The sequence below is a fragment of the Pteropus vampyrus genome, unplaced genomic scaffold (genome assembly GCF_000151845.1).
Source record: "Pteropus vampyrus isolate Shadow unplaced genomic scaffold, Pvam_2.0 Scaffold220, whole genome shotgun sequence".
In the NCBI taxonomy this organism is placed as follows: domain Eukaryota; kingdom Metazoa; phylum Chordata; class Mammalia; order Chiroptera; family Pteropodidae; genus Pteropus; species Pteropus vampyrus.
This window is the reverse complement of record NW_011889001.1, coordinates 2,560,419-2,566,221: the sequence shown is the minus strand read 5'-3', so window position 1 is coordinate 2,566,221 and position 5,803 is coordinate 2,560,419.

Sequence of the window (5,803 nt, the reverse complement as noted above, 5' to 3'; positions counted from 1 at the left end):
ATGAGGTAGATTTTATTCTGAGTTTGATGGGAAGTGTTTGGAGAGTTTTCAGTCATGATAGGATCTAATTTACACTTTTGAAAAATCAGTCTGGCTGTGGGGTGAAGGCTGAATTGGGGCAAGAGATGGAAAGGGGAGGCAAAAAAGAGGGGCAGGAAGTTCAGTTTGGAGACTTCAAGAATTTGGGACAGGATGGAGGCTGAGGAGATAGAGAGAGATCAGTGGGCAGATTTGGGTTGGGAATCTAAATTTAAGTGGAGCTCTGAAGGGCGGCTAAAAGGTTGACGCAGGAACCTTAGAGAGATAGAGGCAGAAGGAAGAAATTCTACTTTTGCGGTGGGTCTCCTCAAATTCCCGGGCTTCCTTTGACATATGTGAATAGGAAGCTCTGGTCAGGAGCGCCTGAGGGACCTGAGTGATTATGCAGGGAATAAAGACTTGCCAAATTGCTTTAAACTCAGCCCGTCTCCATCCCGGCTTTCACCACACTTGACATGAACGTGTAACTGAGCTTGTAAATAACTGTGCTTGGAGGCAGAGCTGGGAATTACGCCCCTCAAGACAGCTATTCAGAGGCTGAGAGAATAGGGCCCATTCGCTGTAATGCTATGCATTAAAAAGCACTTATGCTGCTAAAACCGGCATTAGAATTGCACATAAACATTGCTGTCATGCTCTCAATGGGACTCTGGAGTCCAAGTGGGACTCTCAGAGTCTGCAGAGGGGAGAAAAGCCATTTCAGGCAGTGCAATGATCTCTCCCCCAGAACCCAGGAGCAACACTGCCTCTCTCATGTAGAATCTTCTCCATAAATGGGGAAAAAAATGAGCTTATTTCCAAGCCAAGATTAAACTGGGTCTACACTGCATGGAGACGATGGGTCTCCAAGACAAGGGAAATGAAACCAAGCCAAGAAAGTTCATTCATTCAGAAGTGGCAGGCGGAGATGGTCTAGGTGCTCTGGGAGTTACACGTAGTTCACTGTCCAGCACATGGCAACACATGGTAAGCTGTTAGTGGATGGATGAATAAATGGATGGATGGATAGATGGATGGATGGATGGATGGATGGATGGATGAACAGACAAATGTGAGATCCATACACTTCCAAAAATCTAGTCTTAATAATCCTTTATTTATTCAGTTTCTGTTTAAGAATCAAATAAATCTTCTGAGCCAAGTCTCCACAAAAGGGCTTGGGGGTCAAGTGTGGGCAATGGGCACCCACCCATGGATTTGTGCTGCATACAGAGTACATCGATCACTCTCCAGGAATTCATTCCCTAATGTGATCTGAAGTCTAGAATTATCCATGACCAAACAGAAGGAAGTGAGTCAAGATCAAGCAGTCATCTGGAGTGTCTCTATTGGAACCCAGTCCACCCTAAGGAAATAATTGCTGGGATTAGCTGGCTGCTCAGATAATTGTCAACTCTCAAGTGTACTTGGTTCCTAAAGAAGTGAAAATAGATATTTCTGAAATGTAAAGTGCCCAGCTTGGAGGATAAAGATTTGGACCAAGAATATTTCCCTGGTGTGAGACCAGCCTTTATGCACTGTGCCTCATTCCTCATCTACAAGAAGAAATCAAATTGCTACCAGTCTTGAAAGGATGCTATAAGGATAAATAAATCAATATGTGAGAATACTCTACTTCAGGTCCAAAGTATGTGAAACTCATGGAAGAGATAAAAATTGTCAAAACCAAACAAAATCCCTTTTAACCCTTGCAACAAACTGTCCTAAGTTCTTGTCATTAACAAGTCCTTCACTGGGCTTTATTTGCCTTTAGTGTCAATATGATTCTTATTTAACATATAGTAATCAGGAACTTATACATGGCTCTATGACAAATTAAAAACAACATACATTAAGAATATGTGGACCTTTAAGAAAAAGGCTTAATGTTAGCTAGAAAAGAGAAGAAAATGTCAACCAAAAATCAGATATAAACTTATCTGACCTCATGTTATATTTGTGTATCTAAAAGAGATACAGAAAAATAAAAAAAGGAAGAAAAAAAGACAGCAAATTAAGTTGTTAAGTTGTGTTTCTGGTCCTCCCTTCTTGAAGACTAAAAAGCACATCAAACTTTTCAGAAACAGCCATAAAAATGTCAATTTTGCAGGTTTAATTCTACAAAAATTTATTTACATGGAATATCTGCCAGGTAAATGAAGAATCATTTTGCTTCTTATACATATTGTAAAAGTAGCCACCACTAATGGAGCATTTACCAAGTACTATACTCTATGCTAATTGCTGCATAATTAACTCATTTAATCTTCACAAATTCAGAGAGGCTAACGTGTAAGATTTATAACAACAGAAAACTGTATCTGTGATTCTGGACCATCTGTCTTCTGAATCATTGTATCCCCAGTATAGACTGATGTCTAGAATATGGTTGGTACTCAACAAATATTTGTGAAATGAGAAATGCTTTGTAAAATGTCACATAACTAATATTGAAAGATTCAGGTTTGGACCTTGAGTCTGATTCCAAAGCCCAAGTTCTTAACCATTCTTAATAAAAAGTTCTTAACCCTTCTTAACCATTCTTAAATAACACACTTGAGAATGTATACTAATCTAGAATAATTGTATACCAACTTTAGGAATACCCAATTAAGGTATACCATACAAAGAAAGTATATAAAACATAGCCTTAAGTTTAAAGAATAGTAATAAATTGAACACCCATGTGCCCACCACATTTAAGAAATATAACATCATCGGTACCTTGGGAGCTCTGCATGTACACTCTCTGACTTCACCTCCCACTCCTAGAGGTGACCATACCTGAATTTTCTGTTTATCCATCCTTCATCTTCCTAGATTGTTTTAATACATGTTGGTATTCTTAAACCATATAGTACTTTGTTTGGCCTGTTTTCAAACTATAAGTGACAGATGACCTTTTAACTTCTCTCACTACATTGGTCTTTAACCTTAATGAGTCATCCAGTCCATTACTTTCTACAACCCATTAGCCCCTTATTTTTCAAGTTGTTAATTTAAATTTAGTAATTAAATTTAGTAATTTAAATTTTAGTAATTCTTTTCTCAATAGTATAACCTCTTTAATCTCTTCTTATTCAGTAAGATGCTCGTAAATGTTTAACAAACAACTTCAGTGGGTAGCTGATTTGTAGTCTGCTGATTTCCTTGGTGTAAATTTTCCCACTGTGGCTGGCTGATTTCAAGGAAGAAATGCACACAATTGGCTCTTGCAAACTGGTATAAGTCAACTCCAACATATCCTTGAACCTACTATACGAAACCTCAATCCTGCATAGGCTCAACTAAATATATTCTCTCTGAATATCCTTATGCCCTATTATACCAGAGTAACCAGCTGGGCTAAACTCAACCAGAAATCATACAGCAAAGGGACATTTGTATAGTCCATTTAGGTCAGCATCTTCAGGGCAGAGAACAGGGTTGTATTAGTTTCCTACTCCTGTTGTAACAAATTACCACAAACTTAGTGCTTAACCAACGGAAATTTATCCTTTTATAGTTTCTCAGGTCAGAAGTCCAAACAGTCTTAGAAAACTAAAATTAAAGTGTCGACAGAGTATCACTTCCTCCAGAAGTTCTAGGAGACAATCAGCTTTCTCCAGAGTCTTGAGCTGCATCCCTTGTTTTCCTTGGCTCATGGCCTCTTCTTTCATCTTCGAAGCCAGCAATGTACATCTTCTCTCTCTGACTCTGCTTCTTTCAGCTTTTTCCAATGTCCTCTTCTTTTCTGTGTAAAATCTCCTTCTGACTCCCTCTGATTGCATTATAAATAGACTCTGATTGCATTATAGCCCACTGGGATAACTCAGGATCATCTTCCCATCTCAATATCCTTAACTTTATCACATCTGCAAAGTTCCTTTTGCCACTGCAGGTAACATTCACACGTTCCAGAAATTATGACCTGGATACCTTTGGGAGCCATTATTCAGCCTCCCACAAGATTAGAGGAGAGTAGAGAGGGGATATGGAAGAGCAAATGGAAGCTATCCAGCACAATCCACCCCTTTGCCCCACAGCCTTCATTCTTATTCTTCCTTCAGGTGAAAAGTTCATGTCTCTGACACAGGAAGCACTCAAAGTCCCTTCAGAAACTGTATTACTGGGAATGATGTCAATTTGGTCACATTCTCTCCTGAAACTTAAAATATTAGTCACTATCAATATTCTTCATATATGGTGGTATTAGGGGATGGGAGAGGAGAAATGATTAATCAATATAGAGCATAGTTTTCATAGTTCCTCTTTCTACAGCTGGTCCTGAGGTTCATGCTGGTAATCAGAGATACCAAGAAATCTAGGATTCTTGCTGTTTCTGAGGTCCACTAAGCAGGGGTTAAGTTAGCACAATATCATTAATGTAAAAACACAGGACGCTGTTCTGTGGGCTCTCAATATGATGGAAATCCCTCTGCTTTACAGCTGCTGCACCAGGATGGCATGGGGGACTATTCTAGGAGGCTTGCCACCTCCCTGGATCTCACGGCATGAGGCATGACAATTCTCTAATCTTATCTCTCCAAACTAAAGGAAGGTCTATCATAGTATTAGCAGGGTGAGTGCAGGTAAAGCAGTCCAGTGGATCTTTCATCTCAGCAGTTGGGGGTAGGGTAAATTGGTTCTGCAAGTACACATCTGAGTCTTCTATCTTATGTACAGACAAGTCATTCTGAACTTAAGAGCTATAATTTGCTGCCATTGTCTATCTGGTTTTGTAGTGACCCCTTGTCCTAAAGGAGTATATGATTCTTGTCTAACTGTGTTGTCTGGGATAATGAAAAGTCCCTCAGGGTATGAGGGGAAATTTATGGAGTACAAGCAGGTGGGAGTAGAAGGGAACACATCAATGAACTCTTTGAAATATTATCCACACCATCTCTCTCATTTGCACGTCAGCCTCCAGCACTGGCTCTCTTTTCTCTTCCCCATTCTCAGCCCAACTTGTGAAATCTCTTCATTTCCTCACCTGCCATTCTCTCTTTAACCCATTCTGTTCTGGCTTCCCCAACATCCTTCCACCCTTTAAGTCAACTAAGACCTCTGCGTCTTCTAGGGGATGTGTTTCAGTCCTTATCTTACTTGCTCTCTCAGCAACAGCCTTTCATTGCTCACTTGCATTAGACTGTTTCCGTGTGCTGCTTCAGATCCATTCTCCAGCCTTTCCGCCCTGCCCCGGAGTGCTGATTTCTAAGGATTACATCAACAGGCGCCCGCACCTTCTGGCTAACAGTTAGGTTTGGCCAATGAAAGTCTAGGCAGGACATCAGAAGGAGGGAGGAGAGAAAAGTCAGGATATTTATTCCCCTGGCATTTTCCCCACCAGGCTGTAGTTTGGCAATTAATTGTTGGGCATGTCACTCAGATAGTCACAGCTGTCCTAAATTTGGGTAACCCCTCTCTCTTAGTGCCTATTCTGGCCTAGAGGTGGTAGGACTGGCCTGCTGCTGGCCCCAGGAAGCTTCAACATCTCTTGTTGGTTTTTCTCAACATTGCTCACCTCTGTGCAAATAATCTCCTCGTTAAACTCTCACTTCTTTTTCATGTGCCAATATATATCTAGTTCCTCTTCCTTGAAACACATTTTTCACCTGGCCTCCATGACGCCTCACTCTCCTACTTTCATCCAATCTTTCCAACTACTCCTCTTTCTCCTTGACAGGTTTCACCAACCTCACCAAACCATAAATTCTGGAATTCCCTAAGCCCTCTTCTCATCCTACTCTATTCCATTCTCAGGCACTTTCTTCAATATCCACATCTTCGAAATCTACCTATAGTC